General features: G+C 41.1%; 1 protein-coding gene across 1 annotated transcript in view; it reads left to right on the top strand.

Annotated features, from left to right (window-relative positions):
* The window catches only part of LOC147717654 (E3 ubiquitin-protein ligase TRIM39-like), a 286,591-nt gene extending 268,961 nt beyond the window's left edge, over window positions 1-17,630 (top strand). Inside the window, exon 8 of the mRNA XM_086924444.1 lies at window positions 16,818-17,630. The gene's annotated coding sequence lies outside the window, so the exon portion shown is untranslated. The remainder of the gene's footprint in view (window positions 1-16,817) is intronic.
* The last annotated feature ends 243 nt before the right edge of the window (window positions 17,631-17,873 follow it).

Consider the following 17,873-nt stretch of genomic DNA (forward strand, 5'->3'; position numbering starts at 1 on the left):
AAAGACACATGATGACGACAGTGGTGGCTCAATCTTCCCCTTGCGTTCTGGGTCCATCATTTATGTTGCCCTCACATTGTTTTTTTTAACCCAGTTGAATTTTATGATCGGGGGGATCGCGCCTTTTAATATGTTGGTTTTATATTCCCCTATTTTGTAAGCTGGCTCTTCTGAATGTAATGTGACCCTGAGTGTCAGATTTCGCAAATGTCAGACTCCTCTACCATTATTTATGCTGACTAGTACTGATACTTGTTAAATATTTTGGTATTAACTGTTTAGGCACAAAGGTAGCCAGTTTTATTTTTGTGTATTTTTTTTTAACTGATTTGCATTGTACTTTTATGGTATTGTTGTATACCGAATAAAGTAACTTGAAATTGAAAATTGACAATCTCGTGCATCCTTCGTCCAGAAAATGCTCAATCTCTCGGTAAGATAATAATAAAATGTTTAAATTACGATACCTTCAGAGATCTTCGGCATAACATCAAGATGACAACAGGATGAATAAATTAGATACCGCCGCCGTTAGTATAAGAGTATCCCACGAAGAATGGATATATTCAAAATTCCATAACCAACTTCAAATAATTGGTTAAAATAGTTGTATGGTCCGTTTCCGTTTCCTAATCGTCGCCAGTGTGGAAAAAGATACCTGGAAACAGGATGGAGTTTTCTTGTAGGTTTATTAAGTTTCATGTCCTCTTCAAACCCGGTCCTTCTAATAATCCCTGCATACCATTCTAATCCACCCAACCGCCTGTACTCAAAAGATGCACACTCTGGAATCGTGCATAACATTACATTACATGACACCATGAGACAGACACGAGACCATAACTGCTGTCTCGTATCATCTTGTGTCCGTATAATACCATACCCCTAATGTAACACTTTCCTCAGAAAAACTTGCACATTTTGGACTGCCCCCATGCAGTGAAAGCTATGAGTCAAAAAAACTGTTGACCAGTAAAATTACAAAAGTAATTCAAACATTGTCTGAAAATTGCACTAAAGATATATGGTAGCTTCATACCATTTATTATTGACAGTGGTGTGTCAATAAACATTATGCATGAGGAGAAATACAATTTCATTTCATTTCAATCTTTATTCGGTTTAAAAAACCTTGTAAGATACAATACATTAAAATCATAACACATCATATTACAATACGTAGTAAAAAACAGCAGTGGGTAAAAATATCATCACATCTCATTTACACAAAATACGTAAAATTCGATACATTTTCCAAACCATCTACATTGGGGTTGGCTAGATCTTGGTCGGTCCCTCTTCTATAGAGAACACTGAATAAATATACATAATAATAAAATAATAAATTAGACGTCTGTTTTTGTTAAAAAAATGGTATACACCATAGCGGTAGAGCAGGCAGCACTATAGTAACTAATAAATGAGTCAATAACATGGTAAAGTAGCCCATTACATTTAGGTTTTTTGATTTTTCTTCCTCCTGATCAAGGCTACACATAGGAGAAAGCGACTTAGGCTAAACACAATCGGTTGTGCAGTATCTCCTTTGAATATTCTGAGTCCAACCTTAATTTGTCTAAGGCCTAACCTGTTACAGATTGGCTTAAGCCATTTTTTCCTTGCTTTAAGGTATGCTGGGCATATGAATAAAACATGAGACTCATCCTCTTTCATCCCCATCTCACAGAACTCACATATATCAGAGCCAGCGGCCCCGGTCAACCCCTTATTACAGTTCCAGCTAGTTGTTCTTTCTTTTAATTGCAAAATACTATACCGGAACTTTAAGTATAGGCTTTTAGCCAATGGAGGGTGAATTTCATCCATGAGGGGCTCTAGTTGCATATTCATTTTAGTTTCAAAAAATTTCGAAGTTAGAGTCCCTGTTCTGGGATTTGAAAGCGCTGAATCTCTAATATAGTCCCAGTACCTTTGCTTCAAGATCTTTTTTGAGCTGTTTGTAAGAGAATCAGGGTCAAACCAAAAGTCACTTAACCCTAGTTTTTCAAACCATTTTTTGACGTACTCTAGCCATGGCAAGTGCGTGGTATTCTTTATAGCCAATATCTCTTGCAATGCTTCTCTATAATCAGCCAGCTCTTCAGTGGACCATAAACGGACCCAATAGAGCAGCGGACGAAGAGAAGCATAATCATCAGTACGTCTGAAGTTAAGGTCCCATAGTACGGGTGTCAGTGGTGTTGACCCAGGTATCCCTAGAAGTTGCCTAATGAAGGAGTTTTCCCTCACTCGGAAAGTATCCTTTAAAGCATAGGCCCAAAGGTCCGCACCATAAAGTGAAGATGATTGCACTTTATATTTAAATAATTCAATGGCTGGTGAGACTGCTTTGAAGTGGCTATTCTTGTGCTTCTTTAAGATCGGGACCTGGTTTTGAGTTAGCCTTAGTTTTGAATTCTCCAGTTGTGTTTTCCATGTAACATCGCTGTCTAAAATAATGCCCAGGTATTTAAAATTGGGGACTTCTTCAATAGGTTCATTGTTTATCTTAAAAACCTTGTTAAAACCTTTATGGGGGTTGATTGTCATAACTTTTGTTTTTGAGGAGTTAATTTCTAATTCCTTGTCATGGCAATACAGACTAAATGTATTTAAAAGGTTTTGGAGCCCCCTAGGTGTCTGAGAGATTAAGATTTTGTCGTCTGCAAACAGTAATGCCGGAACGGCCTGCCCGCTCAATTTGGGAGAGTCGTGCTCGCAGCCCAAAAGAGTATCGGGGATGTCATTGACGTATAAAGAGAATAAGGTAGGTGCCATTACGCACCCTTGCCTTACCCCTTTTGCTATTTTTATTTTCTCGGTGACTTCTCCATTCGGTCCCCATCTGACTCGTGCGTAATTATTCTCGTGGAGTCTGATTAAAATTTGAAGGATATTTCCAGGGACACCCATTCTGTTTAATGTCTTCCATAGGGCTGCCCTGGGAACCATATCAAAAGCTGCCTTCAAATCAACAAAGGCCACGTATATATGGGAACTCCTTATAATGGTATATTTCCAGACTAAACATAAAAATCTAAAAACCTGGTCTACAGTGCTTATCTTGCATCTAAAACCTGCCTGGTATTTTGTGTAGATAGAGTGCTCTTCAATCCAAGAGGTGAGCCGACCAAGAACCTGTCGTGCAAAAATTTTTTGCAACACGTCAATTAGGCTGATAGGCCGGTAGTGCGAAGGATTTGACCTATCACCCTTCTTGAACAGAGTTACAATCTCTGCCCCCTTGTAGGTTTCCGGAATAGGAGCTCCTTGAGCAATATCATTGGATAATAAATTGATATAAGGAGCCCAGATGTAATTTTCATGTTTCCAAAGATCACCTGGTATTCTGTCAGGGCCTGGTGCTTTCCCTGGCTTGACTGCCTTGATTGCTGAAATAGTTTCTGTTAGGGAAAAAACGAGGGGTGCATCATGCACTGCAAAAGGGGCCTGCAAACTATCCCAACCTCCACTCTCACCTGAACTTTCACAGGAATATAACAAAGTAAAATGCTCGACCCATGTTTTTTCCTCTAAATATTTGTCTTTGCATTCTGTCACCCCCCTGGTGCCTCTAGCAATGAGGCTCCAGAAGGAGGTCTGATCTTTGCACTTACATGCGTCCAGCAAATCGGACCAAACCCTTTCGTCCCACTCTTTCTTGGCCTTTAATAAGATTCTTTTGTAGTGGGCTCTCTTAGTTCTCACAATATCCGTTGAACCCCCCCGGACCGCTGTAATTAGGTCTGTCTTGGCTTTCCGGCAAGCCTGGTTATACCAGGTGATCCCAGTTTGTTTACTCTTTTGGGCGTTATGTGATCTTTTTACCGCCCTGGTCAGGATCCCGCCAAGTTGGTTGATTAAATGTTCATGGGATTCTATCAGACTAGGATTTTGGATGACAGTACTGTTACCTAAGAGAAAAGACATATGCCTCACAAATACATTATAGATTTGACAAATGATTTTAGAGTTGTCTAATACCACTGGCCATTTCAGGGATCTACGGTTATTTGCCACTAGGGGATCCTGTGGCAAGGACATTGTGCTATTAGCACTTTTGTCAAGGGTTTTAAAAATCTGAGTTTGGACAGATAAGATCAGAGGATAATGGTCGCTTTCCGTGCGATCATCCACCATTAGGTCGATGATCATAGGCCACAAGTTCAGGGAAACTAGTAGATAATCTAGGTGGCTGGAGTGTGCCCCTCTGGTAAATGTTGGTCTACTGGGGCAGTCTGATGGCAACTGCCCATTACATGCGCGTAGGCCGGATTCTAATGTCAAGTTCAGTAATTGTAGGGCGCTCACTGTGCAAGGTGCTTTGTAGTTCGTATCTACTAAGGGAATATTGTTGGCACTGTCCTCATCCTTATAGATGTCTTCTAGACCTATTATGGGTTCAAAACCTCTGTTAAAATCACCACCTATAATCATTTGTGCATTTTGATCAAACCCCGCCACAAGATTACTCAGGTGGGTTACAACTGTTGATTCTTTACATGATCGATGTGGTCTGCTATAAATATTGATCACATAAATGCTACAACCCTTAGTGTTTTTTAGCTCAAGTAATAAGATGTCGGGATTATTTGTATCAATTTGCTTAAAGGACAAGCCTCCTGTGATTTTCACCCAAATTGTTAGTCCGCCAGAGGGTCTCCCCCCATTTGTATTTACTGCGGGTATGAAAAAAGATCTATAGTCAACCTTAAAGTAGTTTTCAAGCCCCCAGGTCTCCTGGAACATGATTAGATCCCCACTAGCCAGATAATCATGCCAAGACGGATCTGAGAGATTTTTTTTCAGACCCGCAATGTTCCAGCAGATAATTTTTGTACTTCCTAAAACACCTAGTTTCTCTACTACCTGACATGACGGGGTTACCCCAGTTGTGTCTAAATACGGTTGTTGTGCCATTATGTCAGCAGAATGCAATGGCTGTTGCGAGATTTTAATAGGTGCAATCTGCTTTGGTTCAACTTCAAGATGCAACCTAGGATATGTGTGATTTGTACTGCATGGCGTTGTCGAGGCCCCTCCCTCAAGTCAGTCGCAATCAGCTAAGCCAGCTAAGGCTTCAAACCTATTTGAGGTGCTGACTCCCCAGTTGTAGGATGGGGCCCCAAGGCCCCAACCATTTATAGGGGCATTCCATCTAGGTGCAGGGGTAATGGGAAAGGGTGGATTCTGGTGAGACCCCAGCCATCCTCCATTATAGTCAACATTGCCTGTAGGTGCTGGGGTATTAGGATACAGTACATTCTGCTGCATGCCAGGCCATCCTCCATTGTAATTAACATTTCCTAGGGGCCCACAGTTATTAGCTAATATACCAAGCCCTCGTCTGCCCATTTGGTTCCAGTTTTGCCCTGAGGTAGTGTTGTGAGAAGTATTGTGTTGGTTTACTAGCCATGGACCTGCCCTGTTTTGGGGAGCGTAGTTTGTGTCAAAAGCTGATAGTCCCCCTCCCCAACTATTATCTCTCACTGACCAAGCTGGCTTCCGGGGTTTTTGATTGTTGGCCTTTTGTGACTCATTATAGAAAAATTCTAATGTAAGAGGGATTATAGAGCTACTTCTTTTTTGTGGTGGAAGGATATTTGATAGAATATCGGGAAGAGCAGCTGGGGTTGAAAAGTTTAATATCACACAGTCGCCCTTCCATTTTTTTTGCTTATTTCCTATCCAACCAACCCTCCTTGCCGTTTTAATTTCGTCAGCCAGCCGCTGTTTGCCCCCCTGTGCTATCCGCATGTTGTTTGACAGCCAGTATAGTGCCTTGCTTTTTAGTGATGAGGCTGACTCAGTTTGGTCCGGTGATAGGGTTGGTGTGTTGGCTAGCACTAGCACCAGCGGTGCTGCTTCAACTACAAATTGTATTTGGTTTTCTTCAAAACTAGAGGGCACTGTAACATGTGGTGGATCAATTAATCGGACAGTTGGGGCTTCTGTTGGCAAGTTGTTGGTAGTGTGGCCAGTTTGTGGGCGTTCTGAAGGAATTACTCCTAGTGGGGTAGCATCTGATGTTACCCTGGGTTCATTATCTTCCTTTGGGGAATCGCGGCCTTTATTGACATAGCCTCCTCGTACACTGATGACGAGCCCAGCTCGTCATGTAACATGGGTTTTTTTAAATCTCAGCATAGGTGCAGAATCCCACTAGCGCGCATGTGGTTAAGGCATTGCCTATTGCATCTGCTAAGACATTTTGTGTGCTTCCAAGTTTCTTTATCTCTGCAGAAAGTTTATCAATCTTACTGAGAAGTGGCTTAATAATTGTCTGAATTTTTATTTCTAACAGCTCCGCTATTTTAGACATTAAGTCCTCGTCCAATATGTCCCTCGGATTGTTTTCCTCATTATTCTGGCAGGTACTTTTTGACTTTGGTGGTGATGTGACCTTATTTTTTCCTGAACGTGCCCCCCCACGTTTACTTTGCAATCTGCGACAGGCTCTGACTGCCCTTGAGGTCTGTTTAGCCGGTGGTTCGTCCTCCACGTCTTCTTTTTCATCATTTCCTTCAACCTCAATGACAACCTGTGCATCTGAGTCATTATCCACATGTCCCCCACATTCGCTGTGCTGACATCGATGTTGACAGTTACTGGGGAAACTGTTGCACGGGGATCGTTGTTAGAGTCTAATAGCAGAGACTCATTAATTTGCGAGGAGGTGGGTGGGCTCATGGGAGGAAGAATAGGTGATTGAGACAGACCTAACGATTGTCTGCGTTCGCTGTTTATTTTACTGACCACTTGGACAAGGTAGTTTTCCATGGTGTTCTTTGGTGTTTCGGATGCCATGTGATGATTTCTTTTACGCATAATTATGCAAAGGTGTGTGATAGTCTTACACCCACAACTCGATAAGATAACAAAGTATAATTCTCAAGGTTAAAACAAAAGTCTTACTTCAAAACTTGTGCAGATGTCCAGCTGACTCCTTTCCAGGTTCGTCGGTGTGTTTGTCTGCTATTGACTTTTCCACGTGGGCCCCCTCCTTTTCCCGGGCTCCTGGGCGATTCGATAAGAGCTATGCAGCCTGCTTACCGACCCCCGTCTGGATAACTAGGGCTCAGGAGGCAGTCAACCAGCGTCAGAAACACCACCACTCACAATAGGCTGTCATGAAAGTAAATCCCTAGTGCACAATGAAGTAATGTTAGGGGGGTGGCCTAGCCTGGCCTAATCGTGCCGATGAGGGCCGTAGAGGGCCCGCCCTTTGCCCGGGCTTCGCCCCGGGCGTCCCGCGACGCGGGGGTTCAGCTGCCTTTATCCTCCTCGTTGGCGCTCTCTGGCGCGTCTGCCGTCACTCTGGACGCGCCGCCGTGAGGCCTGCCGGGAGTTGTAGTCCTCCCGGAGCGGCGGCGTGGAGTCCGGTACCTTTGCGACTCTTGGCGGTGGCGGCAAGTGCTGGTAAGGTGTCTTGTCCCCTGCGTGACTCTTGGCGGTGGCGGCGCTTTCGTCTGGCTTTCTCAATTGCCCCGTCTCACACTGTCAAAGACTATGTGTATTCCTGGGCTGAATCAACACCATTAAAGAGTCAAGGTTCATTTGTTGTAACCATGAAACACAAAAGTACAAGCACCCATTCATGTACTTCATGGTACTGAATCAAGTGCCTGTTTACTCAGTTTTAATGCTGCTGCGATATGGGACTGATATCTGAAAACTACAACATAAATGCTCATGACGAAATAGTAAGTCAGTTCCCGACGTTGTTTCGTGGATTGGGAAAACGTAAGTCTATGAAAATTCAACTGCATATCAAAGACAACATTCGTTTTATTGCTCAAAGACATAGACAAATTGCATTTAATCTACAAGAAGATGTTGAGAAAGAGCTTGAGACATTACAAAAGCATGAAATCATTGAGCAATATATTAGTCCAACTTCGTGGGTTCACTCATATTGGTAGTGCCCAAAAAGGACAGTGAAGGAGCAGTACACATCTGTGTTGATATGCATTAGAGCCAACAAGGCCATTGCAAGGGAACGACATCCCGGCCCACACATTGCCGACAAAGGACAGTTGAATGGTTCTCAAATCTTCTCACACCTTACAAGATGGCATTCAACATATCATGCAACCTGTCATGAATAGTTTCAATTACAGGAATGACATATTCGTTTTTGGAGCTACTCTAAAGGAACATGATAAAGCTCTTACACAAGTGTGTCATTTACATGATGATGCAGGTTTAACTCAAAACTCAAATCCTTTGGCCATATCTTTGTGATTGGGGTATGAAGCCGGCTCCATCCAAAGTACGAGCTTTGCCAACCACCAATTACCAACAAGATGTCACCATGTTACGTTTATTCCTTGGCAATGGCAGTTACTGTTCCCAATAAATATGTGACTTTGCCACAGTAAGTGCTCCCTTAAGAGACTTAACAAAAAGAAATGCTTCATTTTACTGGCCACACAAATGTGAACAATGTCTTGAGAATATCATGCATGCAATTTCAGGCCCACTGAAAGGGCCTATTTTGATCCGAAACTTCATACAGAGGTTGACGTTGAAGCCAGCCCAGTCGGGTTTGGTGTGATCCTTGCCCAACACAGTGGACACCAAAATACTTGAATGCATATTGTGGCATATGCAAGCAGATGTTTGCCACAAACTGAGTGTGCCTATTCACAACCAGATAAAGAAAGCTTAGCAGTGGTGTGGGCTTGCAAGCATTTCCATGTATTCCTATATGGAAAACCTTTCACTCTTGTAACGGATCATCAAGCATTGACCAGGGAAAGATCGGAACACCGCTGACTACTTTTCAAGTGCCAGTACAGTGCCCTGGTAACCCTTCCAAAGTGACTGAAGCCTACATCAACTTCATCGTAAAATTCAATACACCTGCCACTATTTCATTAGAACAAATCATTGCTGCAATGAGCAAAGATAACGACATGTTGATGCTAAAAGACATTATTGCACAATCGACCTCTCACACATGACGGGGAATATCAAAAGTAAAAAAATTTTAAAGATGAACTATCCTTTAATCATGAAGTGGCCCGTGAAGGATATTGTGGAATTGTTGCCACAAAATGACCTCTCTGAGATCGAGTTTGGATTCCTTATTTTGACTAGAGGGTTGAACGAGATTTGAAGGCCTGTAATTTGTGCAATTGCTTATATCCTAAAACCACTCAACATGCCTTGAATATGTCTGATTTGCCAAAACATGTATGGGAGAGATTCGCTATTGATTTCCTTGGTCCTCTTAACGATGGGCATCACCTGATGAATACTCCCATTTTCCACTGGGAGAAGATCTCACATCGACAACTCAAGAAAGAGTCATCGAGAGGTTAGATGGCACCTTTGCAACATGGGGTGCTCCTTCAATTCTAAAGTCTGACAATGGCCCACCCTACAACAGTCGAAAATATGGAGACATTCTTAATCACCTCAATGTGAAACATCAGATAAGCATACCTCTTTGGCCAGAAGCAAATGGCATTGTCAAACCTTATGAACACACTTAAAAAGACCATCCAGCATGCTACAGTTGAGAAGCTTGATCTCAAGTCCGCTCTCCATGCTGCTCTTTGAGCTTATTGGTTGACTCCTCATTCAACGACAGGTGAAAGTCCTGCCACTTGATGTTTCGGGAGAGCCATGAAGACCAAGTTACCATAATGGACCAACAAAAGATCTTCAAGCAATGGTGAACTTTGTCAAGCAGACTTGTGCTATAAGCATAGGATGAACGTATATGCCAACAAACATCAATGTGCCCAAAACATTACATTCAATAAAGGTGAACAAGTATTGGTGCAACAACAGACCAAAATCAAATCTGATGCTCCCTTTCATGCTGAACTTTTCAAAGTTGTGAATAGTAAAGGACACATGGTGACTGCTCACCATCCTGGAAAGTCCATTATGTAAGATTCTTCGCACTTCAGGCATCTGCCTCATAATTCGCCAGTACCTGATGTCAGAGATGAGACTGTAGAGAGCCCTGTGACTGCATCTGTCCTTACATCACCAGTGCCCGTCATGGATGCTTCTCGCTCTTTTCCCAGCCTCAGAGGATATTATCTGAGCATTTGGTAGGAGCTCCATGACCACTCATTGAGGAGTTGTAATGTATATGTATATATGTCTGTAAAGAAATTTTATTTTTTATTGAACTAGGGAGGAGATGCAGTGTCTTGTGTTTTTACGGACGGGACCCTTTTGGTTATGATGGGTTCAGTAGAACTATGATGTAAGTTTACAGGTGTTTAGAGTTCATGTTTAGAATGTTGAGTTTACAGTTACACGCACAGGAATAAAATGTGTGACATTAAGCTCTGTGTGTGGCGTATTCATTTACGAGTACCCAGGCTGGGGTGGGCGCTACACACACATCATAGGCATCATTCTGCCATGGGTCATCCTAACGTTCCCGGAATTGCCACCCAAATGCTGAGGCCGGGCACCAGAACACATCCCCCTACATGGGCACTCTCATAGGCACTCTCGTCCACAGTTGGACATGCCGTCACCAACACACATGATTTGAAAGATACTTTTTGTTCATTTCCCTACTACTGGAACATGGAACAAATGCCTTCATCCGTCTCGCTCACTCAGCCTCACATGCTCCATTAACCATTCGGCTTCATGCAACTCCCTGTTATTTTTTCCCACCACTTGAAAGTTCTGATGTTATTCATACAGTTTGTTTGACACTGCCGTAACTGACTAGGTCCTGTTCTGTTATTCACACTGTAAAACTGATTATGTGTCTTGCCAGTGACAAACAGTGCTGATTGAAAGGGCTAAATTAGAGAACTGTGAGGGCAATTGATGGCCAAGCCTGAACCAGAGCATTGCTTTCCAGTATTCTAAATATGTCAAGAGTGTCTCACCAACCAAGCTGATGTGCACAGTTTGCATTTTTCTCTTCTGTGAGAGTTTGTCGCAGTTCAGTATCACATTGTCAGAGTGAAAGCGGAACAATCATTGGCAGCGTCAATCAATATCCCATATGCAAATGCTATTGGCTTTGCCAATATCTTTTAGCTATGTTGTACACCAGCAATGCTGCTATTCAGCATGGCTAAAGGTTAGGGGGTAAAGGAGAGTGGTGTGGAGTACAGTGTCATAAAGTGGAGTGGCGTAGAGTGGTGTAGAGCGGAGTGTCAAGAAGTGGTGTGTCTTTTAGTGGTGTAGAGTGTTGTGGAGTGTCGTGGAGGCAGTAGAGTGTCATAGAATAGAGTGTTTTAAATTCGAGTGGTATAGAGTGGAGTGGCATAGGGAGTCATAGATTGGAGTGGCATAGAAGGGAGTAGCGGAGTAGTGTATCATAGGATAGAGCCGAGTAAAGTGGCATGGAGTGGCATAGACTGAGTGACATAGAGCATCGTAGAGTGTAGTAGTGTTGTAGAGTGGCATAGTGTAGAGTGGCATGCAGTGGAGTAGAGTGTCATAAACTGGAGTAGAATTTAATGAAGTAGAGTACCAGAGTGGAGTATCATAAAGCCTAGAATTGAGTACAGTGGCATAGAGTGAAGTTACACAAAATACAGTGTAGATTGGCATAAGATTCACTGGCCTTGAGTAAAGTGGGTCAGAACGCATTGGTGTAGAATGCAGTGAGACAGGTGTAGAGTGCAGTGACATAGAGTGGTGCAGAGTAGAGTGAAGTGGCATAGAATGGAGTGGTTTAGGGTAGAGTGGAGTAGCGTAGAGTGGTGTGGAGTGCAGAGGTTTCAATTCAAGATTACTTACTTGAGTGAATTGTATCAATACAAATATGTTTATATGGAAATATAAATGATCTATGGTACTGCAGTGCCAATCTAATTTCATGTATGTTGCAGGGAGTGTCCTTTATTAAGCTATTTGAAGCATTTATTTTTCAATACTATATTCTGTATTGATTAAAGATGAAGTATTGTATTTTGTATATATGTTATTGCAACATATTTTCTCTTAATTGTTGCATTGTTGAAATGGACATCTCCTCTACCTAGTGCCATGTGAAAATTGAGTAAAATTTGACAAAGACCACACATGTGGATGAAACGTTGGCAAAGTGGGTTTGACCCACTATTTTTGCACTTTAGCTTAGAATGTTTTCACTTTGAAATTTGGAAAACCAATAAAACTGAATTTTGTACCTTCAACATTCCTTTTTGTGGTCATTACGTAGTGTCCTCTGAGTTTTTTTATGTTGTTTTATTTGATCCTGCTCTAGTTGTGTGGTGATTTTTGCCGTTCACAAATAACACTGCTACTTCTTTTTATTTTAAATGGCTGAATTTGTTAAGAATGAAAAATGAGTAAAGATTATTTCCACCCTTTCTTCTACAAAGATTCTACATGACTCCTTTCAGGATACTCCAGTAGCCAAGTATCTGCATGTAACAAACACGACAGAGACAACAAATGTTAGCTTCATAAAAGACCACTTCTGGGCCATCAAAAGTTGAATGGGTTCAAATTGACTTGAGATTGTGGAGGGAACGGAGCTTGTGAGCAATAATAGGCTGATTCACTATATCGGGTGGGGTGTTGTCTGCCAACGTATTCCAGGAGGCTGCAGGTGGGAGCCAATTCAGAGCGTGAATCTAACTGCCACTCCATGGGACTGGGTGGTAGATTGGATAGAAGAGATGATGGAGGGAAATGCGAGAATAAAGGAACCAAAACTTGAGGAAAGGTGAATATAGGGCAAAGACACAGACGTTATGGAATTTATGTGTGTACCTTAACCCTGGCCCCTGGAAACAGTAGACTCACACCGCAGTTGGTATTAATTAATAAGAGGAATACACTCAGCCCATAAATCTTATGTATAACTATCATGTAATTATTATGGTAATGTCAGCAAAGGTGCAGAATAGATTAGAGTGGTGTTTAGTGATGCATAGTATAGTGGTGTATTCCGGTGTAGAGTAGACTGCAGTGGCATAGAGTGCATTGGTGCAGAATAGAGTGGCGCAGAGAGCAGTGTCAGAGTGTAACGGTGCAGAGTAGAGAGCATTGCCATAGAGTGTAGTGGTAGGGAGTGGCATAGCATTCAGTTGCGTGGTGTGCTGTGGTACAGAGTAGAGTGGCATTGAGTTCAATGGTAGAGAGTGGAGTCTTGCAAAGCAGGGTCGTAAAGTGCAATTGCTCAGAGCACAGTGGCGCAGAGAGTAGAAGACCAGAGTCGCGTAGAGCGTAGTGACATAGAGCACAATGATGTAGAGCAGCAGTGCGTGCAGCGGCATAGTGTGGTGCAGAGTAAAGTTTAGTGGTGTAAAGTGCAGTGGTGCAGAGTAGTTAGCATAGAGTGTGGTGGCATTGAATGAATTGATTTTGAGTTAAGTGATGTTGAGTGCATTAGCATTGAGTGCAGTGGTTTAGAGTAGAGTGGTGTAGAGCACAGTGATGTAGAGAGGTGAACAGCAGAGTGGCATAGAGTGGTGCAGCTTAGAGTGCAGTGTCATTGAGTGGCGTAGTGTGGAGTAGAATAGATTATTTCAGAGTAAAGTGGAATCAAGTGGATCAGGGTAGAGTGGTGCAGAGTAGAGTGCAGTGGCATAGAGTAGCGGTGTAGAGTGCAGTAGTGCAGAGGGGGGTGGTGCAAAGTGGAGTAGAGTGGCATAGAGTGCAGTGGTGTAAAGAGTATTAGTGGAGTGGTGCATGGTCGAGTGCATTAGTGTTGAGTGCAGTGTCGGACTACTGTGGTGCACAGTAGAGTGCATTGGCCCCCTACTGTGCACCAAAAAGTGGCGGAGAGTGCAGTATTGTAGAGTGCAGTGGTGTAGAGGGGCGTAGAATGTTGTGGCGCAGAGTAGAGTATAGTGGCATACAGTGCAGTGGTGCAGAGTAGATTGTGATTGAGTGCAGTGGCATATCATATATTGGTTTTGAGTAGACTGGTGTTAAGTGCAGTTGCATAGAGTACATTGATGTAGAATAGAATGGATTAGAGTGCATTGGTGCAGAGCACATTAGAATGGCTTAGAGTAGATTTGCATACAGTGGAGCGATGCAAAGTGGTGCAGAGTGTAGTGGCCTACAGTACATTGGTGTAGAGCGATGTGGAGTGCAGTGTTGCAGAGTAGAGTGGTGCAGAGTAGAGTGTAGTGCCTTGGCTAGAGTGCTGTGGTGTAGAGTACATTGACCTAGAGTAGTGCAGAGTACAGTGCAGTGGCAGCGAGTGCAGTGGCATAGAGTAGGATGGTGTTGTGGCTTGGAGTGGCGTAGTGCGGAGTGGTGCTGAGTAGATTGGAGTGAGGTAATATGGAGTATACATGGTGTGGTAAGGCATTAACATTGCAGGCAACACATCTATTGAAATGACCATTACATTTTCACTGCCATACAATTTTACTGATAAAATTATACAGCACACAAACGATAATGTATCAAAATGTCACAGCTCAGAATAGCAAAAATTTACTTGATTTGTACCTTTCTAATTCTGATATATTCTGAAATATATCCACAGTTCATTTACAGACATTTAAATTATGTTGTGTACTAGAAAAAAAATAAAATCATACAGCCTTCATCAAGTACACGCCCAGTAGTCATTAAGATTGTCACGTTAATCCTCTCACTTTGAAGTCAGAAAAAGAAAAGTAAACATCAAGCTCCCTGGAAGACAGAGACTGGCTTTGACCCTGTCCTTGAAGCAAATGTGGCAAGATAAGACCAAGATTTAAAGGCCTACTTACAGAAAACCAGTATTGCTGGAAGAATACAGTAAATAGTGTTTGGGCAAGCGAAGAAATAAACTCAATCTGGGCAGCCTCAAACGAATAGAGCTAGCAAATATAAAGCAAGAAGATGTGAGTTACAAAGCCAAGTATAAGCAATGGGCGGAATTCATTCCGAGGGAAGCTTTCTGAATGTCGCCAAGATGTCATTAGCATTTGACTTAAAAAGGAGGGGAATGTTAAATATTCAAATGAGCAGGCTTCCACCGATAAAAAAGTGTACTTTATGCTAAAGATGGTAGTACATGGGGTGGGCCTCTAATCAATAATTGAGTGACCAGTAATGGTGTGATAGTTCAGTGGGTTCCTCTGACTGCTATACAAACCCCCCAAATATATTAAAGGGAGAAGCAAATACTACAGATTAATGTTGGTTCCAATAAAATATTATACCTGTTAATGTCATAGTATAATAAAAGATACTTGATAAAGAAATCTGGAATTTCCAAGATCAAACATTAAAAATAACCATCTAAGGGTGTATATGATTGACATGTATGTTAGTAATGTGCCAGCACTGCCCTTGATGGGAGCTGTGATTGTAGGGGTTTCAATGGAAGCAATGAGATGTTTACAAAAAAAAGATAAAACAGTGAAGGGCTGTGTATGAAACAAGATGCTGGCCATTTGTATTGGTTTCGACTGGTTTTGACTCCATTATTAAGCCTCCTCCATGCCCACTTTGACATTCAGAGAATTGTTATTTCTAATGTTAGTCAAAAGAATTTAAATACTTGTTATCGTTAGAAAGTAAGCTAGCATATGCTTTTTGCGTGTGTTTGTCTGTTTACCATTGACATAGCATCCTTCTTTCATCCTCTTCCCAGCATAGACAAGATTGTCACAAATTTCAAGTTTCACTTTGGAAATACATAAATGCCAGATAAATGTAAATAGAAGCATTTGATCAAAGAAGAAAGTTATTTTTTTCCGAATTCACACGAAATGCTGCAAAACTAAACAATTCGGAATACTTTGTCATTTCTCTTTGATCTGCTGACTACCTTCAAATCACACTGCTGCACCCCTATTTCCAGTGCAAACTATGGTAATTTATTTTGCGACCTCCTACACCAATCTAATGATGGGTTATTTTGAGAACACTAAAGTCATGAGCTCTGACCTGCAAGAATATTATAAAAATGTCCCTATTTGGATCAGCTTTATTGATGATCTTTTTCTAGTTTGGAGTACCATTGAGAAAAGCATTCTTTAATGTATAGTCCTGCTAAACAAAAATTTGTGGAGGTTGAAATTCCCTAACTTCCCTTCTAGAGTTACAGTGTAATTCTTGTTTTTTTAAAATAGTGTGTTTGGCAACTGTCTCAATATGTAACTTGTTTAGAAAGGATATTCCATCCAATTCAGTTGTAGAAACGTACAGTTACCATCCTCATACCTGCTTTAGATAGCTGATGATGTGGCAGCACAATACTTCAGGAAAGGATAAATAAAAATCAATAATCCTGGGACAGACAAAACCAAAAGATTTAACGTATAAAAAGGTCTCCAGAGAGTGAAACATCCTGACTCACAATGCAATATTTCAAGGAAAATATTAGAATTTTAAGAAGCATTTGAAGATTTTAATGGCTGATCCTGTAATAACATATTTTACCTTCGAACCTATTATCACATATGTGAAAGGGAGGAATGTTATAAACAGACTGGCAGCTTACTTCTGCCATCTAAGAACTGATCTACATGGCTTGAGAACTGCTGTTCTTTCCCCAAATGTTGTAATTCTACTGGGGGTGATTTTGGCTTACAATACAATGTAGAGGGGGGACGGGGAGCGGGGAGCTAATTGGAAAAGGGAGGTCCAGTACAGATGGATTTTGGCTTCTCTGAATTTATGACTGAAAAGTCTAATGATTAAAACTGTTTTATTTGTATGATTTGAATTGTTGATCAACATGTGATATATGTTCTCCAATACCGCTGTAAACTTCCATACATTGGAAGTACAACTCGATAACTGATAATAAGGGTTATTGAACGTATTAGATTTCATTAGAAGGGATTATGAAAATTACCCAGTTGCTACAGATTATAAATCATTTCAGAACATTGATTATAATACTCTTCAATTTGCAGGATTCTGCACCCAAAATCTTCATCTACATGGTGGGAATCAAGAACTACGTTTTGAGACATTAGAATCCAAAATGAAAATGTTATCTACTCTGAAACCACTAACACTGAATTCAAGATGAAGGTCCGAGTTATTTTTTTACAAGAAGATTAAAGAGTGATATTGTCCTTGAATCTATTGATTAAAGGTGCTTATTGTTGCATTGTTTCTTTAATTGTTGGGTATGAATTTGTATCTCTATTTCATTGAGGATTTGTTTTTCTTTCAATTGGAATCTGCCTTTGCTATGAATTTGAATGGGATGTTTGTGGTTTTATTGAAAACTGGAGTGTATATGAGATCAATTTAAATAAAACAGACACTGCACAGTATTGATATCTCGGTCCCTTGTTCAATTAGAATAGATTTGGTACTTTCCATTCTAGATTACTTAGTTGAGTGGCTTGTATTAATACAAATGTGATTATATGGGAATATAACCTTTGTTACTGCAGTGCCAATTTGATTTCATGTAGTTTGCAGGGCAACGCTATTTGAAGCATTTATTTTTCAATAATATATTCTGTATTGATTGAAGATAAAGTATTATATTTTGTATATTATATTGCAATATATTTTCTCTTAATTGTTGCATTGTTGAAATGGACAACTCCTCTACATTATTTTCTATGTGACAATTGAGTTAAATTTGAAAAAGCCCACAGATGAGGATGAAATTTTGGCAGTGTGGGTTTGCGCCCACTATTTTTGCACTTTACCTTATCACTTTTCACTTTGAATTATGAAAAAAACAATAAAACTGAATTTTAAACCTTCAACATTTCTACATTTTGTGGTCATTGGGACAACATTGCTACTATTTCTTTTTTTAAATGGAAGAATTTGTTGAGAATGAAAAATGAGTAAAGTTTATTCCCACCCTTTCTTCTTTATAGACTCTACATTTCTCCTTTCAGGGCACTCCAATAGGCAAGTGTCAGCATGTAACAAACACAACAGAGACAACACGAATGAGCTTCACAAATGACCACTTCTGGGCCATCAAGAGTTGAATGGAT

Source organism: Lissotriton vulgaris, chromosome 5, assembly GCF_964263255.1.
Source record: "Lissotriton vulgaris chromosome 5, aLisVul1.2, whole genome shotgun sequence".
NCBI classification, from domain to species: Eukaryota; Metazoa; Chordata; class Amphibia; order Caudata; family Salamandridae; genus Lissotriton; species Lissotriton vulgaris.